Source organism: Argiope bruennichi, chromosome 5, assembly GCF_947563725.1.
Source record: "Argiope bruennichi chromosome 5, qqArgBrue1.1, whole genome shotgun sequence".
In the NCBI taxonomy this organism is placed as follows: domain Eukaryota; kingdom Metazoa; phylum Arthropoda; class Arachnida; order Araneae; family Araneidae; genus Argiope; species Argiope bruennichi.
This window is the reverse complement of record NC_079155.1, coordinates 100,423,882-100,447,134: the sequence shown is the minus strand read 5'-3', so window position 1 is coordinate 100,447,134 and position 23,253 is coordinate 100,423,882. Positions and strand designations below refer to the sequence as shown.

The window sequence follows — 23,253 nt, the reverse complement described above, 5'->3', positions numbered from 1 at the left end:
GGTACAGAAAAGTATATTCCAGAAATAAAACATCGTCCAGAAATAAATCATGAAAGTGATTTTTTTTAAAAATTAACTTAACAAAAGTTGTTGCTGACTTATACTATCAATTTCCTATATGTACAAAAATTTAGTTGACAAATATTAAGTAATTAAATGGACTGAAAAATTTATAGATATTTTAACAAAAATTATCTTTCAATCGTATTGATTAAAAAATTATATAAACCATTAATCATGCTTTATTAGCTCATCAATTCGGCAATGTATTTAAACTTAAATAATTTAATTTTATTAATCCGTAAAGAAATAATAGAATTCTTCTCAATTATATTGGCTAATTTCTTTTTAAAGAATAATATATACTTAATATTGACGCGCAAGAGTTTATTCATTTATCATAATACATCGGCGGATAAATATTAAATAACAAATTTTTCAATAAATCCTAAATTATAAGATATTCCGAGGAATATCAACTTCATATTTTTAGTACCTGTCAAGAGCTTTAAGAAATTCGATGAAAATATCAGCAATTTAAATCTACGGGAGTGATCTCTCCGAATCTTTCTCCAATACTCCCTATTAAAGATATTTTCAACCCACCCCGAAATAAAATTGCAAAATTTTCGGGAAATGAAGGTTACAAGGGGTAGGATTTTTATTTTCAAAGTTCTACACATGAAGATTGTGAGCTTCGTATTAATGAAATCAGCACTTATGTATTATTGGCATGACAATGGGGGATAACAGTTGCCGAAGATCGATTCGTGGCGTTAATTTAATGTTTTTACAAAATTTAGGTACCATCTTTGGTGATTTTTTTAATGATTACTCACTGGCATACGACTATTACCAAAAAATCGAACATGTACTTTCGACACTCTTTATCAAACCGATTGAAGCTTAAATTTGGTATGGATCAACAAATGTAGTCACAAGATCGGATACCGAATTTCTCTGATTTCCTTAACACGAAGTAAATTAAACAATTAAAATTAAAAACAATTAACGTAAATAATTTTTAAACAATTAAAATTATTTACGTTTGTGAATTATTGTCTTTACATTCATCCAAAAGTGCAAACAAATAGACGGTCAACATTTTGTTGAATTTTATTCAAACTTTGAAACGAAAATATATTTCAGATGCAAATATTATTACCAAATTTTATTTACTAGATTTTTATTGGTTTTAAATTTATTGCGTTCACATGTACTCGGATAAGAAGATAGATATACTCTTTTTCAATGTATCCCATTGAAAAATTTCTGGAAAGCCATAAATTCGGTATCAAAGTCATGTACTAAATTTCGCCCTCTAACGCAACGCGTTTTCGAGTTATCGTATTCATGCACAGGCGTATATAAAAAAAATATGTTCTTTCATAGCCCTTTTACTTTTTTAAATAGAAAAACGGATAAATAAACAAAGATAATAAAAAAAACACTTTTTATTTAGAGCTCAAGTCATAAAATGTGAAGATTCGTCAAAATCTCGAACTCGTATTTGTTGATAATTATATTATTTTCTTTAGTACGCTTCCTATAGGACGAAGCAAAAAAAGTGAGAATCATTGGACATTTAAATGAATACCAGATTTAAAAACCATACAGCTCAAATAGTTTTTTTTTTTCTACAAAATAGTTTATCACTGACAGAGAACAAGTAATACACAAAATCATACACAAAATTCTTATACATCAAATTAATTTTTTTTATGTATAATTTTCTCAATAACCGACTTAAAACACGAATCATTTGTTTTATATTTGAAGATGATACAATGCACGTAACGATTCAACCATTTGCTTATTTTTCAAATCATACAAAATAATGGTCTTTTTTTCCCGTATTTAGTACTGAATATAAATTTATAATATCATATTTAAAAAAAAGTGCAAGAGGTGCATTCATGCTAGTCTCTAATATGTATGCCGAACAATAGTTTACTTTAAAAAAGAATTCAATGTACTATTTTCTTCATAACAACTTTTAAAAAGTTTTGATGAATCTGAAATTAAAAAGTCAAATATTCAAAGATCCATTATCGATAGATTTTGCATTTTATTGTAAAAAAATATCGATTGAAACAGCCTCTAAAATTTCTAGCTTTTGCTAAAATATATATATAACTTTTTCCCCATCAATTTAATTATTATCAATGTTTCAAACTCGATCTGTCTATCAAAACTAATGATATGGCTTGGGCGTGGTCTTCAGTTCAAACTGCTTTAACATTACTACATATGAAGTTAGCATTAGTAGAATAAAATATTTACCGGTTGCATTTATTTTATACAAAAATATGACATTTTTGAAAACCTTGTTAAATTTTCAAATAAACTACTTACATAAAACAGTAAATGCGCTGTCAGGAAGAAAAACTCTGAATATGAAATTCGAATCTCGAAACCATAAATCCTTGAAATAGGTCCTGGAAGATAGCTTAGAGGGTCAATTTAAATTCCCGAGACCTTTCCATTTTAATATTTTGGAAGCTTTGATAGAAGATTCAAATTTCAGATTGATGCAAGCAGTTCAAATATTTCATGTTTTATTTTCCAACTAAAAACTGCTCTTGAAATGTGAGATGAATCGTTTTGGACTTATACAAATAAACTTTAACAATTTTCTACTTTATTGTTCGTTTATTTGCCAATAATATTAGTTTATATGTCCATCATTTTGCATTTTTTTTTGGGGGGGGTTATAATAATGTGATATTATTGGTCATTTGAGAAAAAACAATATTTCAACTAATTTCATATGTTCACAGATTTTTCTTTAGCACTGATTTACATAAGAAGTCTTGCATCTGTACATCTCAATGATGTTTGTCCTTAAATTATAAAGTCATAAACTGGTTAAATTATGATTTATAGCGCCTTCTTCTAATTTCTACCTTGCTCATGATACATGTTGGCTGAATTTTTTCCGTGGACTCTGATACAAATTTTAACTGTTTTTGGATAGGCTTTCCACGTTAATCAAGAATTTATATTTTGGAAGACTTACTCCAAAATAATAATCAAAAATCTCAAGAATTTGCTGGAAATTTATTCAAGCTGTTATTTTTAAAGTAAATTATATCAGATAATTTCAAAAATGTATAATTTTATTTTAAAGTTATTACAATAATTGTATATTTCAAAATTAATTATTTTTATTTTAATGCTAATATTTCGGCTAAATTTTCATTGCCGTTTTTTGCAGTTATAAATGATTCTATAAAATGCGAAAATTCTTTTTAAAGTTTAGATCACTTTATACAAAAAATTAAGAAGCAATAAGTGTGTTCATCTCAATTTACATGAGAACTTCCAAGCTAGAATATGCTTTATCCTATTCCAATTAGGTGCATAAAAAGGACAACAATTTTAAATTTTCTAATGGGGATAAAAGAGAAAAACTTGACTCTGAAAAAAAAACACCGTATACCTAATTACAACTATAGATGGCAGCCCATGAAATATGCTTCTTGTGTGGATTAGTTTTATATTAAATATACACAATTTTTTTTGCATTAATATAGGATTTTTTTAAGTTCTTGAAAATTACAATTCTATTGAAATAATTCGATCGTATTCGTTTAATATCCTTAATCTATGAATTCATATTTTTGTATAAGATTCAAATTTTTTACGAACAATACATAATAGCCATTTTGAAGGTGTCCTCATAAAAGGACCCCACCCCCTTAGTCACATTTCTAATATTTGAGCGTGAAAAGTGGGTAATTTCTTGCAGAAAACATGATTGATGTACAAAATATATAACATAACTTTATGCCGATAAATACTGGCTGCTATCAGCTTCGAATGAATTTTCTAAAAATAATAAAAACAATTCGTTTCAATTTTAATTTGAAGAAATTTTAAGAATATTTCATAAATGTTTTAAACCTTTAGTAAATATTTTAAATTTTAATAATTTAAATACAATAAATAGTTATTAGTTTTATATTAATTTAGTCATTTTAAACTTCATTGAAAATATTATTAACATAGAATAATTTTTTTTTTAATTTAAGAGTATTAGGCTTAGTTCATATATCTTGTGATCACCTCGAAACTGATATACTCTCTAATAACGGTCTTATCACTTTCTCTGTGCTTCAAATTATTTACAAGCCCGCGAAAGCCATCCATGGCATTTACAAAGTAATTGTTATGAAATATCTTCCGCATGAATCAACATTTTTACTGAATCTATGATGCGAATATGTATTTGACAGCATTTTTTCCGATCGATTGTAACCAAAATTTAATTCAGATATAGATTTTATATATAAATCCATTAATCTGATGCTTCTCCTGATTTGATTCGAAATTTTATAATGATCTGTAGTATAAATGTTTAACGTGTGTAATAAATTTTATTTATTGAGCCTCTTTATGCTTTTTATTATCATGTCCATTTGTACTTGGGCAGCAGAACAGAAGACATACTTCAAATGGATTACGCTCTAAATTTGATTTAAAAAAATGTATAAATTTTATTGCTAAATCTCATCCATTTTGCTCATGATGTTTTTGGTTTATCGCATTTACAGGTAGACGTACAGATAGATGAATAATACTAAAAATGTGTTTTTGAACTTAAATAGCTCTAAAGCCTGGTGATATTTTGTTCAAATATTTTGACAGTTACAGTGCAAGAAAGGGAAGAACCGTAAAATGTTTTAGATATTATCTCTTTGTATTCTGCTAAATGTCTTAAAAGATAAGTCTTCCCCTAATTTATAGGCCCTGTTGTATTTTAGTTTTGCAATTTCTTCATTTCTCGAGAAAAAGATTCGAAACTATTGGAGAAAGAAAGAAGCAATTTTTCAAGCTCTCTTGAAATTCAAATAATAATCGTCTCAAAACAACAGTTAATTATCATGTGAGAACATGATGTTGGTTTGAGGTTTTTGAAGCCTCAAAATGCGTAGGCAATAAATTGTTGAAGCCTCAAAATGCGTAGGCAATAAATTGTTGAAGCCTCAAAATGCGTAGGCAACAAATTGTTGAAGCCTCAAAATGCGTAAGCAACAAATTGGCGATTTATCGCTTTTGAGGCATCAATTTTTCGCTTTTAGGGTTATTAGAAAATAATACAGAAGGTTGTCACATGTGGCGATGTATCGCCAACTAAAGTTGCAACTTGATTTCCAAATTATTTATTCTCTGAATTCTTACGAAGTGTCTTAAATTATTTAATTCATTAACCAGTTTAAACTGGTTGATGACTAAAATTAATTAAAATGAATAATAACTTAAGAGATAATAATGTTCTGAAATGATAACTTGAAATTTTCGATCGTAGATTTCATTTTATATTTTTTATATGTTATATTTGTATCTGCTTTCCTAAGTTCAAATTAATCATTTCTTACTACGCCAAGATAAAGCAACTAGTATAGCTTACAAAGCTAAAGAATTTAATATTTTCACTTAAAGTAGTGACAGCGCAGGAGCTTGTATTTGAATAAGTAAGTATTTTTATAATGACATTATAAAAGATTATTGGCAAAAGCAGGTTATGTTTTAAATTTGTAATATTTTCAATTGTTTTAACTTTTAAACTATTATAAAACTTATTCAATGACAACTTCCTTCAGCAGAATATAAAAATGAACATGAATATATGTGTTCTTTTTATTTAGTCTTCCTATACGTGCTAATTAAATGATTTGTTAATAAATTATCCTATATATTCTTAGAAAACCGTCAAAATTGGTTTGCTAGGAGAGAAAAAAGAATCCCCGGGAACTTCCTTCTACAGACAGCAAATATCTACTGTTAGGAAAAAAATCTAGAATTAATCAGCAAATGTGGATCTTGTCATATGCAGAAATCGATAGCTTTATCTGATTAAGTACTAATTCACTACTGCAATCTACTTATACAAAAATAAAGTTCATGAGCTCTAGATAGAAAGCACTTGATAGCGAACATAAAAAAATATTGATCAATCAATATTATTTGTAGGAATTACAAGATTTTCAATTCTTGTAATTCTTTATTATGAGTACTAAAACAAGTAATACGATTCAAATTCTTTTAAGATGTGAATTTATTGTACAAGGTAAATATTTGTTTCTCATCGTTATTATCAATAGAAATTATTTTACTTCATTTAATTTTTTTTAATTTATTTTGACAAACGTATTTCATGCATTTTGTGGAGAAAGTATAAGAAATAAGTAATAATTAATTTTAGTTTCTCTAAATGTATTGATTCAGATTTTGTTAAATTAATTTACTAAGTGAGTATCGAATATTCTTTGTTCTGTTATAAAGGATGATTTTTAAAAAAATTATGCTGATGTATGACCTTTTAGCGAGTATATCCCTTGAAGAATGGAATAAAATTTTGAATGCATATGTACGGTATGCTATTTAGAATAGTAAAAGAAACACTACTTCGGGTTTCTCACTTACGGTTAATGTAGACAAATATCAAAATTTTCAGAAATCAACATTTCTTTCTTTCACAGAAAAGTAATCTTCGCAATAATTAAAAATTCTCAAAATGGATTTAAGATATTTATTTTCAATGCTGAAAATGGCGGCGTTTCGTAGCGATAAAAAGAAATTGCAAACGATAAACATAGCAGTCATCATAACATGATTATCTTTTCTATTTGGCGTAACTGTTTTTACACCGTGTCTTTTACTCGAAATCTGGTTCATTCAATCTTGCTCAAAACTAGAAGTAAAAACAAAGCTATACATAAAAAATAAAATAATAATAATAAAAAAATAACCTAGATGATTTCCAAATTTGACAGCATCATGGAATATCATCATATCATACTCTGCAAGAAAAGAAGAGATCGTGCTATCGTTGATGCATCTTGCTGCCTTTCCTATGAATAGAATAGACGACAACAATTCTTACAATGATGCAACTCGGAAAATGGTTAATGTTTTTCACTTTATAGGATAGATGGGGGGGGGGGGCACCTCGAAATGAGATGCTTCCGATATGGTGGTTGGATCTCGCCGTCCTGGTGGCTACATAAGTATGCGGGGGACCTGGCTCTTCCCATCGATGACGGGATGTACTTCCTTCGGGAAGGGTTGCATCGTGGCCGGTGATGGCCCTTAGGACTCAACTACAGTTTCCGCCAATTGTGCTGTTGCTTCGGTCTGGTCATTCAGTATTATTTATACTTCGGACGGGTCGGAGAGTCAATAATATAACTTATCTTATAGGACAAAATGCCGCAGAGGTATTACAGGTCTACCATAGGGAATCAGTTACGACAAGGAATGTCGGCACGTGATTTGATACGCAGTTTCATAGAAACTAGTTGCAGGTGCAAAACGCTGTGCAAACAGTTCATGGATTATTTCTCATTCCTATTAAGGTTATTGCAAAAGTGTATAAGGTAACTGACGATTGTCATGCTATAAGCCCTCATAGTGTTTTATTGGCTTGAGAGAACCAAAATTTTACCGTGCGCGAAATTCTACACTTGATTCTTTTAATGATTCCGTACCAGATTCAATGTAGATTGATTTGCTGCAAGAGAATGATCCTATACTACGAAAGAATTTTCCTGATGAATTCCTAGTCCGGTATGATGTTGATAAACGCTGCACTTAACGCCTTCTATGAACAAAAGAAATACATTTCTTACTGTAAAGTTAATTTCCAGAATTGCACAACTAGCCAGATTTTAATCCCTATGATGTGGTCGTTTATTAGGTGCACGAAGCAATGGAAATTAAATATTGCAGTAATGTAAGCCGTCTTATTAATAAGCACAAGCAAATTTTATGAATCAATGCTGAACAAATACGACATTTCAGATTTCCAACCGCGATATGTTCTGTCTAACGACATGTAGATGCAAATTGGTCCTTCTCTGTATGCAGAATCTTTTATCAAACGTTTTTTAATATTCTGATTATCATAATTATTTCCCGCATTATCATGTTGAAGAGGTGACAAGGTGATCCGATCTCATACTATTGGATTTCTTGTAGAAGGGTTCATGAAACCTAAAATATGTTGTTGTGACTTATGGCACTTTACAAGCCCACTGACACCATCTGTCAACGATTGAAGCCGAGTGAGCGTCTCCTGTTTTATTCAGTAGCGCCAACTAGGGCTAACAGTACGACTTAGCTTCTTCATGCATCACATTCGCTTGCACAGACCCTTTTTACAGGGGCGCATATTCACACACCTCACAGATGGAACACAGAAAAAGAGCAACCATGTCCGAACCAGGACTCGAACCCGGGGCACCCAGATCACGGGGAAGAACCTAAAATATTCTCGTCAACTCTGCAAATTATACCTGATTTGAAAGGTACCAACAAATATTAGATTTAACAATTCCTTTTTCCTCTGAAGATGGATGATTCTGGATTTTCAGAAACATAAAAAAGTTTCCAGATTTTTTGTTCTAACTTTTATTGATTGATTTCACTTTTCTTCTTGTCTCTAGAGCTTCATTTTATATTTTTTAATTGTGAAGACTACCGTCACATGCAAAAAGTAGCTATTGCCATTTCGAAATTTTGCAACTTGTAACCTAATTATGAGAGCTTGGCTATTGTTTATGTCATTAGTGCATATGATATAATTCTTACACTCAAAATTTATTTCCTTCCTTCAAATGGCATGTTCTTTAGAATGTTATTTATCCACAATTTTTAATATTCATTTTGTAAATTGCAATGAGGTACATTTAAAGCAAACAAAACTATCAGTGTATGTTTATCTGGTTTACTGTGTTCTAATAATTGAATGCATAATTTATTTTAAATATAAATTCTAGCAATTCATATTTTCTTGTAAATTTTATTTAATATTTTAATCTCTGAAGAAGTCGAATACTTGCCGTAATTCGCTTTACAGAAACTCAATAATATTTCTTAAATAAAATTTATATGATTAGTTTCTAGTTATTGGATAAATAAGAAAATATTCATTCATAATAGAGCTTCCTCAATCATGTAATATCCAAGCAAAAATTCTGAAATTCGGTCAATTCTATTTTAACATGATTTTCCATGGTAGAGGATAAATAATTTTTAACTCAAATGTATAAATTGATTGTGTGTTTGGAAAATTTTTCCCTCATGAGTAAGGAAAAAAAAATATCAAATAGATACCTATTGTATCCAGCGAACCGGAAGCCAGGTATGCTTCAGAGTCTGACGCATATATGCTCGAATGCACAATCTAAAATTTTACTTTTCTATCATATTCGAAATATGCGAGTAGAAATGTGCAAAAAAATAAGGAATGCGAAAAAAAGATACGTCGATGTACTTGATCGTAAAATCGATTAAGTTAATATATTTGCAAATATATGCAGATATTTAAGTTGTTCTTTTTATAAACTGGCCCCAAATTCTTTTTATGAAATTGACCCCAAATCGGTCAAAATCTTTTTTCAAATTATTTAGGTAACCTATGTGAGTCAAATCTTTGGCATTTGTGTGGCACTTATTAACTATAACCGAAAATCAGTAGACCAGTTTTGTCTATTGATTTTTATAGTTTTTTTTTCTTTCTTTCTTTTTTTTTAATTTTCCTTTCTCCAGAAATACATTATTAATTTGAAACAAACACTCAACTATACGACTCCTCAACTCTGGATTCCAGTAATAGTTTTAATTTTTAATTTTTAGAACTATTTTTATAATTATACTATAAGATTCGTGTTTGAAATATCCGACATCCTAATTGCACAATGAATGATATTAAACGGGTATAATGGAACAAAACCAACAAATCTTAAGTCAGACGTGCTCTTCAGTCTGATGCGAATAAAGCGGTGTGCACAGATTAAAACATTAGTTCGTGTATGCTATATGCCCTATTTTAAAATAATAAATCAGTTTTTCTAGCTAATTTTGATGAATGGGGTGAATTTAATTATTTCTAGGAGACACATATATTGAATGGATACTTTATTGCCATCAACAAACAGTTAGTTCTTACTAAATAGTCTTAATATTCGATTATTGATTTAGAAAGCTTTGATAGTATGAAAGGGAAACGTAGCTCATTTAATGGTAAGTCATATCACTGACTCTCTGACCCGCCCGAAGGCACTCGGATAAATAAATATTGAATGACCGGACCAACGCAACAGCAACACTGGTTAGAACTGTGGTTGAGTCCTAAGGGCATCACCAGCCAAGGTACAACCTTTCCCTAAGGAAGTGCGTCCCTCATCATCGGGAGGAGCCAGACCCCGTGTACATTTCTTGTATATCTAGGGTGGCGAAATCCAACTACCATAGCGGAAGCATCTCATCCTCATTTCGAGGTGCCTCCCTCCTCGAAGAGTTCTCATAGAAAGGCATCCGAGGAGAACTTTTCTTGAATATATGAGTGAAAACGGGAATTGACGGATTTAGAATATGGATGATATAACAGATCGGAGTCACAAAGTAACTATCAACGAAACTGTCATTTTATGAAATATTCAACCGCAAGAATGGGAATCTCCAATCTAGAAAAATACAGAAAAATAACAATGCAAATTTTATCAGATACGAATAAAGAATATCTTCAAAGGCTCTCTGAAAGAACCCTTCGCCTCATAGATTTATATTATGTTTGAAACTTGAGTCGCTTTTTAATAATTGAGTATTTAATCTTGTAATTCTTTAAAAAGTAGGCATCATGCCAAAACGAGAAGGAAAAATTTCCTATATTTAAAAAAAAAAAATGTTTTGATTTTCCTACAATAAAATACTAAAACTTCTATGAGATTAAAGTTGCGGAAATGTAAGATATCTAAAATATGGTAAATCACACGTTCTGTGTATTCTTTACAGTAAAAAGTTTAATACTGTTGCTACCTTATTTCTTACAGTAAACAGTAAAATAGGCAAAGGTTTTGAAAAATAAATTTGAAATACGTTACGTTAATGTATGAAACAGTAATGTGTTTTTTACATTCTCTTCTAATAATCAAAGAGAAAATGTGTGAATGGGTCTGTCGGTCAATCTAATGACAGTCTACTGGCCAGACCATTTAACCTAACGTTATCAAGGTATAAAACAGTTCATATTATCAATTGATCCTTTAATAGTGGGAAAGATAGCATTTTCTTCAAGAAAAAAATAGGAGCTAAAATGTATGAAAAATAAGGCAAAAGAAGACGAAACGTCTTTCAAAACAAAACTAATATTGAAACTTTAATCTACAACTGAAGTTACTTTAAGATAATGATCTTGACAGTAAACTGGAAAAGATTGATTATGGTTATACAGCAACAAATACAGGATGGAAAAATAGAGTTTTCTGCCATTATAGAAGATAATATTCATTGCACTCTTAACTGCAGTGGTTAATTTACTTGTTTCGCTTTAATTATTTAGCATTATGGTCTTTATGTGAGTATTTGGATAAAAAGAAGACGGAATTGGCGTCATTATATGAAAAATATGATAAACAATTGTTGTGAATAAATATCCATTATAAATTTCGTAACAATTAAATTCAACGATAGCAATGTAAATAAAACTTATCTTTGTGAAACCCAGCAATATCCTTTGGATATTATCAGAACAATCCAAATTGCAGAACATGTTCTTATCCAAGTGACTGAGAGATTCTGGACCTTTCAGTTACTCCAGAAAGATGACACTGAAGCGGTCTGCCATTTATTCATTTCAGCATCAAGTTCTTCAAATTAAGTCAAGATCATTGTAAAAATTACTTTAAAATAATATACAGGGTGTTTATAATTAAAGTTCCATTTTGAAATGGTCATGAAAGGAAAACTACTGGCTTAAATGTTATTAAATTTGGTAATAATTTAAAGGAGGTCGTGGAAATTTCTTTTCCACCAAAAAAAATTTATAAACTCACCAGGGGAGAAATGGTGTTGTGTGTTAAGCAAATTAAGCAAATAAGAATAGTGTTAAGCAAAATAAGACAAGAAGACACTGGTTTAAAGTGCGTTTAATCGTTTCTGAATCGTGTTACAAAGAATTTTCAATGTGACGTTCATAATTTTCTGAAAGCAAATTAAATTGCATTACTGTGTTCTCAATAGTAGCTCTTGGCATAACAGGAGGAAAGTTGCGCGCATGTTGGTGTGTCGCTTCTTTCAGTTCCGCCAATTTTTTTTTTTTTTTTGATTATCACTATAAACAGTACTTTTGTGATAACACACATTGAACATTCTTTCTAACATTTTTCAGAAACGATTAAACACATTTTAAACCGATGTCTTTATGTCCTATTTTGCTTAACAATATTGCATACAGCGCCATTTCACACCTCGTTGTGAGTGTTTGCACTTTTTGACAGAAAAGAAATTCCCATGGCCTCCTTTAACCCTTAACTGAGGAGGTGAAATTTTAGGATTTAACTGGGGATGTGCGGTTTACGAGACCGCATTTCATTTATACTCAAATTTTCTAATGAACGTATTAGTATGAAAAACTGCCAACATATTTTACAGATATTTTTCTTGATATATAGATATTTTTTAGAAAAATTTCAAAATATATTATCATTAAAAATAGTAAATGCGTTGGAACATACATTTTCTTCTCAAATGACATGTTACAATAAATAATATTCTTGAAAAAACTTATTAATTTTTACTTTTTAAACCATATTTATTTTTACAGCATATGAAGGCATATAGAAGATCATATAATGTAAAATTCAACAATTATATGAAAAATAAAAAAATTGACAATGGGTAAAATTGACCCTTTTTTCATCGGCTTGTGTGACTTTCATATCACCCTTTTCTGGGGCATTTTGAACATACAGATTAAGAACTAGTATAAAAATCAACCTAAAACTTCTGTATATTTCTCTTGTATATTAATATATTTTATAAATTTTTCAAAATACATTATCACTAGAAAAAATAATTATGTTTGAACATACATATCAAAATCAGTTGAACGCTAACTTTCATCGGAAAACTCTTTTTTACAGTTATCCTTATCACTGAAATCACGTTCTGCTTCATTTAAAAGTGTCTGAAGCACTGCTTAATAATAGGATCAGTAAATTGGATGATATTTCGGGCCCCAAGCGTGAACGCCATATGCTAAGCTTTGTTTATCAGTGGGACACTAACAGGGAGGAGTGTTCTTTGAGACCGCGCCCAAAGAAATAACTGAATTATTTAAAAAAGCATCTGCTGAAATCGGTTGAAAAAGCACACGTGTATTGAAGGTCACAAAACAGGAAGCTATAGGCTCAGTCCATTCAATTCTGCTAAAAATCAAATAGGGGTGACTGAAAATCCATTGCTAGCGGTCTCACAGACCGGACGTACCCAGTTAAGGGTTAAATTATGACCAAGTTTGATAACATTTGGTCCAGTAGTTTTCTTTTTATGACCATTTCAAAGTGGAACTTTAATTATAACCAACCTACATATTGTGCCCGATTTGATTTTGGTAAGATATATCAGTAACAATATTAAATATATTTTGACAGTTTTTCTGACGTGATATATTACTAGATATCGTTAAAAGAATAATCAATCTCATGATGGAAATTCGTTTTTGCTATCACCCAGAGACCATATTTTTCACTATTTTCACTATGATACGAGAGTTTGAAGGATATTAACGACAAGATCATAAAATCCGAAATTTGTAAGAACGGTTCAATTTGTATCCATAAGTAGTCAAGATACTTTAAATCTTTTAATGCACTAGGCTAAGCTCATCACATAAAGTGAGTAAGATAAAAGATATCGCCATCCCTAATGATGGTTGAATGAAAAGAGACTGTTTCAACAGTTCTGGACAAAATGAAACTTTGTTGCGCTAGATTTTTGAAACATTCCATGCTTTGCCGAAGTCATTAAATCATGAATCAAATTTATCAAAAAGTTAACAGGAAAAGAAATATTCGGTGACAGAAATGCAAACGGATTCATGAGAATAAATTTTGTATAATTTATTATGATAATATGTAATAAAAAATTAAATTTAAGGTACCATCCTTGGTGACTAAACATAATGAACATATCTTAATTAGTTGGATAAGCGCCAGGTAGAAGCGGAATTCCAGTCATTCACTTCGTTCCTTCCGTTCATTCTGGGATTTTTCATAAAAAAATTAGATAAGCTAAAAGCTGAGAAAATTATGCACTCTTATTAAAACATAATGTTTGAAATCATTTACGTAAACAAACCCTTTTTACTCTTAAATTTCAATTTTCATATTGATACACTAAAGCTTTTAAAATAAAAAACAAATTGTTAACTTAATTTTTCTCAAATTTTTTTCTCTAAATTTTAAAAATGTAAACTTGTAAATAATTTTTTTTATTATCAGACAATTAGACTGAAACACTTAGAATAGATTTTAAATTTTAAAAAAATATAATCATTTGTATATTTTTAACATTTTTCTGAGATATATTCTAACGATTAGGCCATTCGCAAGATTCAGATTATAATTTTTTTTAATGTTTCTATTGCTCGATAAGCAAAGACACAATTTCAGATACCTATTAGATTTTGATAAGCAAAACATCGATTTTTTTTTCAATCTATCTTAATACATATACACGATACATTTCAAATAAAAAAAGAGGACAAAATTGAACAAACTTTCCTACTTGATTAATATGTCAACATTTAAATTCCAAAGTTTCTAATATTTAAATAGAAAGTACTCGATTACTGATAATTATCTTAAAAGTGTCTAAAAACACTTTTGTATTTTTTCCAAAATGTTTAAATTATATATTATATTTTGCTTAGATCCCTAATATATTGTATTATTCTAAATTAAGTTTAAATTTACTTTATACATTGGAATATTTTAACAAGAACACATAGAAAACAAATAAATGCACAAAACTAATTATTTTATAAACGAAAAACAATGTTGAAATCCAACTATTCGAATTTTCAAAATTTATGTAATAATAAAACAGTCAATCATTAATATACAGTTATATAATAAACAATTTCATCATACCATAAAATATAACAAATATATTACAAATATTAGTACACGAAAAATATTAATACACAAATTCCAACTTTTCCAACTGTGAAATTTCACCTAAATATTTAGCATTTCTTGAAACTAACTAAATCTAACATAAAACTACAATATTTCTTCTTTACAAAATGCAAAGTTTTCCTTGTTGATACCAATACAAAATACACCTGTTAAAATTCAAATAAATTAAAATTACGTACACAGTAAACAAGTCTTTTGCGCAACTTTCATTAATGATATTAAATTCACATCATAAATCGAATGTTCACAATGAAAAATTCATTTAACATTCAGAAATATTCCTGTGGAAATACTATTATTATGTGAAAAACTCTCTAACAAAACTAAAATCTAAACATCAAATATTTATTAAATTAAATAGTAAAAAATATAATCTAATGAATTATGCATTCATCTTAAAAAAATATCAAAACTATCACACCCATTTAAATACCGCCTTTGAAATTCTCATAAATGCTAATTAAATCTAAGTTGTTAAAAGTAGTTGCAACATTCCATAATGCCAAAACATTTTTATAATCATAAGAATGCATATATTTAATACTTAATTTCAAATAATTCGAACTTTGCTTCTGTAAATTGCATTAATAGAACAAAAAAATATGACAGACATGAACGAAAACGCACAGTCAAATAGATTTAATTTTTCTGCAAATATATTTCTGATTTGCAAAACCATTATAAAGAAAATACTATTAAAAACAAATTTTCAAAGTTTCTGATTTCACAATATACATAAAAAATAAAGAAAATACTTACAGAAGAGCTGAACACCAAGTTACTTTTCACTCTGAATGGTAAATATCCGAGACACAATTTATAGAAAACTTTATCAGCAATAAAGTTCCCAACTCGTGTTAAAGAGAACAGACAGTTAGAGGAAAGCAGTGCTCACCGAAAGAGTTACCGAAAACAGTCTGCCTCCAACGATCCCGAAGATCTTCAGCTTCTAGAGTCCCCCTAGCGAAAACCATGAGAATTAACGTGTTTCCGTCTCAGTACTTCCGGTTAATGAAGAATTTACTATCAGTAATTCTTTTTCTTTGAGATTTTTACTGCATTTATTGGATAAGAAAAGCTGCGAAGTTAAAATTTCTATTATAAAAAAGATAAAGTAGAAGGAGACAAGTTTTTACTGTGTTATCCATAATTTGTTCGTTAATTGACCTACTAAAAACATATACTGGTTATCTATTTCTATTTTAAAACTTCATAAATTGCTAAAATTACTATAATCTTGAATGTGTGTCGACTTATTGACAGATAAAATGGATAAAAAAAGCATATAGCGTTATATTCTGACTATAATAATCAGAAAGAAAATAAAGAATTTTCAGTTAGAAAAAAAATTATATTGCTTATTAAAATCGTAACATTTGATGCTTCTTGTAATATAATCGATTAATAAATAAATTGAATCTTAATTTTCTGCTAAATATTTATTATAAATGGTTTAAAATATTTTTAATTCTTTTGTGAAATTGTTGTAATACGTAAAATTATTCCCAAATTCAATGAAAATCGTATTTCTGCAAAGGATGCAGCTGAAAAAAAAAAGTTACATGGTTTATTATAATCCAATAATCTTTATTTCATATCTTATTTGTTAATCTTAATGAATCAGCAAGCTTAATATAATGAAGCCATGTATGCATTATTTCCAAGTGTTTTATATTTATATCAAACAAATTTTAAATAATTAAAACAAGCATAAAAATAATATTTTGATAATTAAATATAATACATCAAATATTTTAAATAATTACTAAACATAAGCATTAAAGATATGGATTTTGAAATAAGAGATAATACTAAAACAATGATGGAGTTGGTATGAAAACCCCACTAAGAATTTTAATAATATGAGATTTTATTCTTTTGTTTTTTCAATTCTTCTGTAAACAAATAATCAACTGGGACAAAATATTCATAGTTTATTTGAAGTGAAAATATTTTACGTATTGAAGATTTAATTTAAATATTATAAAATAAAGAAGAATTTTGTGCATTATTTACAATTTCAGTTACCCACAATGAAGCATGTTCAAGGTTTATAATTACATTATTATTAAAGTACTTGTATAATAAATAAAACTAATAAAATAAAAATCTTGTGAAATCAGCTTCTGAAGCAATCTTCCTTTGATATATGTTATTTCTATCCGATTGAGACTTTTCAAAATATCTTAACTCTGTTCTGAATTAATGAATATAAAAATTAATAACTTAATTAAAGTAACTTAGATATTATGAACAACATGAATCCATATGTGGACGAAATATCAAGAAATTAAAACTTTCTACAGCAAGTAGCTAAAAAAACTTTTCTGAAAATAATTTGTTTGGTTTTGTTTGGAAATTTAAAAATTTAATTTTAAGAATTTCTACACAAAACTTAATTTAATCGAAATAAATAATTTCTTCTTTCTATTATATTATAATTATCATTGTAAATATTATTTCATTTTTTTCAAAATCCATTGTTTTTTTTAAACTTAAAAAAAAATTATATTCGATAGAACTATAAACTATATCGATAATAGTTTTATACATCTAATCATCATCGCTTTTCATTCGAGGAAAATACAGACAATTTCAAAATCATGCTGCAGCTTTGATTTCGTTTAATCGAAAATAATTGCTTTTCTGAAGCAACTAGTTTATTGACAGCGAATTAAAACAGTACGCAATCTTAACTTTCTATGACTATCAAATAAACCAAATTCTAATTAAAATGAACAATGAAACCGTTTAAATGGTGCGCACTTCAGTAAAACCTGATTCCCTCTGTAAGTTTATGAATTGGGTTGTTGAGATATTAATTTTAGAATAAAAGCGTTCGTCTTCATTTAATGGTAAAACTTCGCTACGGATTGATTAATGTTAAAAGCAGCGATATTTGTATAATTAGTTTGTTGGATATAATTATTATACTTAATATTTGAGTGCATATTGATATCAAGATATTTGTTCACAATTAATATTTCATAAATAGTATTGTAATGTTATATAAATCTAAAACATGTGGTATTTTCTTCCTATTATATAATGATTTTCCTACTTCTAAAAATCGGATGCTAATTATTTTAAATCAAAATACAAATAAAACCTTTAATATATAAACTATCCTTCATTTTCACGATAAATTATGACACTGCATCTAGCACATTTCTAAAAATATAAATGATCATGGATTATATGAAAATATTGCGTAACATATAAAGAATGCAGCAAATATACGATGCAACAAATGAGTCCAAAAACGACAAATAACATTTTTACTTCCTTGTGTAAAAAAATAGAGGAAATCTTGTAATCCTCAAAAATTTTGAACTTGAAATTTTGAAATTTACCACGTTTCTGGCCTCCTGGGGTACGAAAAAACATTTTTGACCTTATATCTACCAGCGAGAACGATAACTTAAAAACGTTTTGAGATAGACAGGTGAAATTTGGTAAAAATTGTAGATTTTTTATCAAATTCTATTTTTTAGCAAATTTTGACATACTTATTTCACAGGAAATATCTCTGTAAGATTGTTGGAATACAAGTGAATTCGATTACTCCGAAATGCATACATAGAAGTAGATAAAATTTGATGCACAGGTAGCACCTAAAATTTAAATTCTTATCACATCTTGAGCCAAATTTGTCAAGAGATGACCGTCTGTCAATTTTTACATTCGTATGCAAGTAAAAACAATACTTCATAAATACTGTGACTTAAATTAATGAAATGCGGTATATGATTTTGTGACTACAATTTTAGTTCCGTATTTTGGATTTAATCGGTAGGAAAAAAATTTCTCTAATATATATTTTCAAGAATGATTCCGTAAAAATGTTAGATTACGACGCTTGTTCACCAATGCCAAGTGTCATACTCGACCTCATCCAATATTTACAATTTTATGCGAGAGGGAGGTTAAGAATATACGAGAAATTATTGGGAAGACCACTGCTGCTGGTATGGAAAATTCGGAAACCCCATATTACATATGACAATTTAATTACCGATGTAGGTAATCTATACAAATATTTAGCATCAAAAGATTGTTTCACCAATTCATAGTTTTGTCGAGTCCTGATATAATAATTAAATTTCCTACAACAGCTATTAAATCACGGCATTAATACCCCAATATATAGACATAACATTAAGAACAAGCCATATTTAACATCCTATTTCTATCCTCTAAATAAGAAATCCTACATCCTATCCTTTAAATAAGAAAATTCTAATTTTAATCTTTTGAGTAAAAAGAACTACTTCATTGTCTTCATAATTTATAAATATGCATCCTGAGAAGGGGATCTATTTTACTCTTTATAGCGCATTTGATATTTTTCTAGTGTGAATACATAAAAACTATATATATATATATATATATATATATATATATATATATATATATATATATATATATAATTATTTTTTATTTCATTATATATCTGTTCTTTGTTGCAGAGTATATACTAAAAACTGACTACTGCATATATATATTAAAAAATTCTCAGAATCGAATCCCAAAAATTCGAAAGCAAAGAAAAGTGAAAATTATTAATACAAAAGTTTCAATCAACTTCGAGATTTTAAACGAAGCTGAAATTTTAAAAAATGCAATTTGTTTTTTTAATAACACTTGCAATAATATATCTTTATGAAATTTAATGGTAATTTATTCTAATATATTCTCCAAATTATCAAAACGAAATATATTATAGCCAAACAAATGATTTCAATATATGGATGGTTTCAATATATGGATGAAATGTTTATGCATTTAAAGTTAATTTCTGAAAATATGAATATTTACTGCTAAACATTATAATTCCTTATCAAACAGAAAAACAATTATCAGTGAAATAATTTACAAATAATAATTACAATTACTATATTATTGTTCTTTTTATAATTTCGAGATGCTTGTTGACATGGACGTCATATGGAATGGATGCAGCTGTTGAAGTCCACATTGAGGCAATACTTTCGAAGACTTTACACTGTACAAATACCAGGGATTCAATTATAATCAAATTTAACGACAACTAAAAACTAAATGAATATTATTGGAACCAAAGATGGAGCTCTTTATCTTCAGACACAAAAATGTGACTCTGATAGGGCCCCTAATATTTTAATAATATTAAAATGATTAATTAAAATTTAAATTTTATTTCTTATGAAATAAGCATAAAATAAGCAATTGAACATTTTTTACTTTTTTTATTGAATCTTTGCATTTTTTCATATATTTCATCAATCGAATCCATCAGAAAGTTTTACCATATTTGATCTCCATGAAAACTATCATAATTGGATACATATGTTGTAGGAATATATTGGCTTTTCTAAGAAGACGTGCAGTTATTAGAATGGAATTCTGTTTTAATGTTTATGGGTTTTTTTAAACAAATCCCAATATATACATACAAAGGAATTTTAATGATACAGTATTCATTTTCTCTGTTGAAGAATGCTCCTATAATTCAGAAACAGCATTTGTATTTTAAGCAGAGAAAAACCAATATTTTGTTTCATTAAGCTATATTATTTATATTTGGAATCGATGAAAAAAGAATACAAACTTAGTGGCTGGATATTGTAATTCAGCTTCATTCCTTGAATTTCAAATAAGTTTTCTATAACAAACATTTTCATTCACGGTATGAGGAAATGAACTAGCAATGATAAGAAATAATATTATTAATTTTTGTGCAATGTATTCAGACTTTAAAAATTATCAGAATCTTTTTTAACTATATTCGGAGTAAATGTCTCTCAGAAACTTCTCGCATACTCCATAATAAATGCACTTGTGTATTACTATCCTCATGCCATCGGGGAAATATAGTTTAAAAAAGTTCAAAAGTGTTCGATATTTAGTAATTTTACCGGCTATTAATCGCTGGTTTGCAGCTAACGCAAAAATACTAAGAAACGAATAAGTATTTTCCACATCATTTTTCCACACTTTTGAACCTAAACTTCGACTCAGAACTACAATTAGATATTACAATAGGACTACAAACAGACAAAATTCCAAAAATGTTTTTAATGGATTTGAGCAGGTTTCAAATGTCTAGATTCATCAAAACATTGAGTTTGAATATTTTGATGACTGCAATGCTTTCTCTTTACATACTTCGCATACGATAATATAAAATAAATCTTCTTATTTCAAAGCATTCAGTCTTCTTATTATGCAGAATTTTTGTTTAACTATTGTATTCTCACCTCTGCAGTTGTTAGCAGAGTTTCTGTTAGTTCTTTTGCTCAATTGTTATTTCAATATGAACATATGCATAATGTAATTCATTTGAGAAGTTTTCAGATTTAAGGGCATTTTATCAGGATTAGATTGAAATTTATCAGACAGAAGAAAATTTTATTTTTAGAAATTATAAGGATTTGCATTATTTCTCTTCCTTCCTATTTTCAGAAACAAATTTCATTCTGTTTATATTATGAACAATAAAGAAGTTGCTACTATTTTTTTAGTTCTTTTTTTCAATTCGGTAGCTCATAATTATAAGAAAATTATGTAGTTCTGTGAAGCTAACTTCAAATTCGGAATATTTCAAATCCATAATTGAACCCTGGAATGCTTGTTTTTGCTCATAAATATGAGATGGGATTTAAGTTCCATACGTTGGCAATAGACAGTGACACTGACGCCATTGCATTTATATTTTCTCGCTCGATCGCAACTAGAGAAGGCGTTGACGTTGCTGGCAATGTTATGCTTGAATTTTTTTAATCGGTGGATCTTTGTTCCTTCATCTTTCAATCAGTCATCTTTGTTCTTTCTCCGGTTTCTTGAATTATTTTCTTGTTCTAAATATTGTGTACATCTTTTAATTTTCAATTAAAACTATTTCCACCCACAAATCCAAATAAATTTATTCGATAAGTATAAGTGAATTCGATTCTTTTTTTTATATTTTTGTGAATATAGTCTATGGAATATTCAATTTATCCAGACTCTTTGAAGAGTCTTGCTTGAATTGCTGTACAAATAACAAAATTTCATTTTTTTGCTCCCATTGATTTTAATTTCTCGTATACGAAAAAAAGAAAGCAATGTCATCGCCACATATTAAAATTATTGATTTTACCGAATATTCACATTTCAGATTTATCCGAGTCCGAAGTACACATCTTGGAATTTTGTCTCAATAACCCTCAAATATGCTTTGAGTTCTACTCATGAAATGTGGTATATGGCCTCTACTCCTATTTTATAGAATTTAATCAAATTTTCAAAGGAATCCATTTAGAGGAAGTCTACCTGTTCGATTGTTCGAATACAAATTAGCATGTTAACTACAAAACGAAGATAATTTAATGGTTATACTTTGATGCACGTATTTAACATCGAATTTGTTGATCTCCATTAAATCAAATCCGTCAAGAGATCACCGTCTCTTGGTTTTTCCATGTAAACACAATTATGTAACTCAAAAACTCAAAAAGTGAATAAATATATGAAATCCTGTTTATGATTTTGTGAGTACAATTATATTTATATATCAAACTTTGGTTTTCATCGGCCGTTAAAAAGGCATTCAAAACACACTTTCAGCTTTATGATACATTTGTACTAGCTATTTCATAGCGATTCTGATTAAACACTAAAAAAAAAAATAAAACGTCTAAGGACGCCCTTTTGAGCACTCTTTTGTAACTGTTGCTCTTCCACGACAGGCGATTAATAATACACATCTATTACAGAATATTCGAGAAAGTTCCAAGGAGACCCCTCCCTTTGGTTTTGTTTCCACAAAAGCATATTGTTCAACTAGAAAATGAGTGATCACTTCCTTTTGCTTCGAGGAGAGCATCTCCAACGTATACCAAGAAATTAAGGTTCTACATTGAAGAATGAATAAACGAATGCCAACAAAGCTCAGCGAGTAATAAATCTCCAAGTAGATGAAGTCGATTTGGCCCTTTTGTTTAAGCAGTAATGTTACTTTTATCCTTTTATTGTTTCGGCGTTTAATTGTCGATATAATAAAGTCGACATCCATTCGATTTTCGTTCATTAAATGAGGGAGTATATCGCAGATAGTTTCATTTATGGTTATAAATAGTTAAAGAAAGCACTTATTATGCCCAAAAATTCCTACGTCTTATTCTTCCGTCATGGAAATTGAGTACCCCATTTGAACAAAATACCCAACAATATTGTTATGGTATCTTTACGATATGATCTGAATGTTAGAAACGTATCATATAGTTATCGCACCGTATCTTGTAAT

At 28.7% G+C, this 23,253-nt stretch overlaps 1 protein-coding gene across 1 annotated transcript in view; it reads right to left on the bottom strand.

Moving 5' to 3' along the window:
- LOC129969484 (uncharacterized) overlaps positions 1–15,884 on the bottom strand; it is a 148,099-nt gene extending 132,215 nt beyond the window's left edge. Inside the window, exon 1 of the mRNA XM_056084078.1 lies at positions 15,747–15,884. The gene's annotated coding sequence lies outside the window, so the exon portion shown is untranslated. The remainder of the gene's footprint in view (positions 1–15,746) is intronic.
- Positions 15,885–23,253: the final 7,369 nt, after the last annotated feature.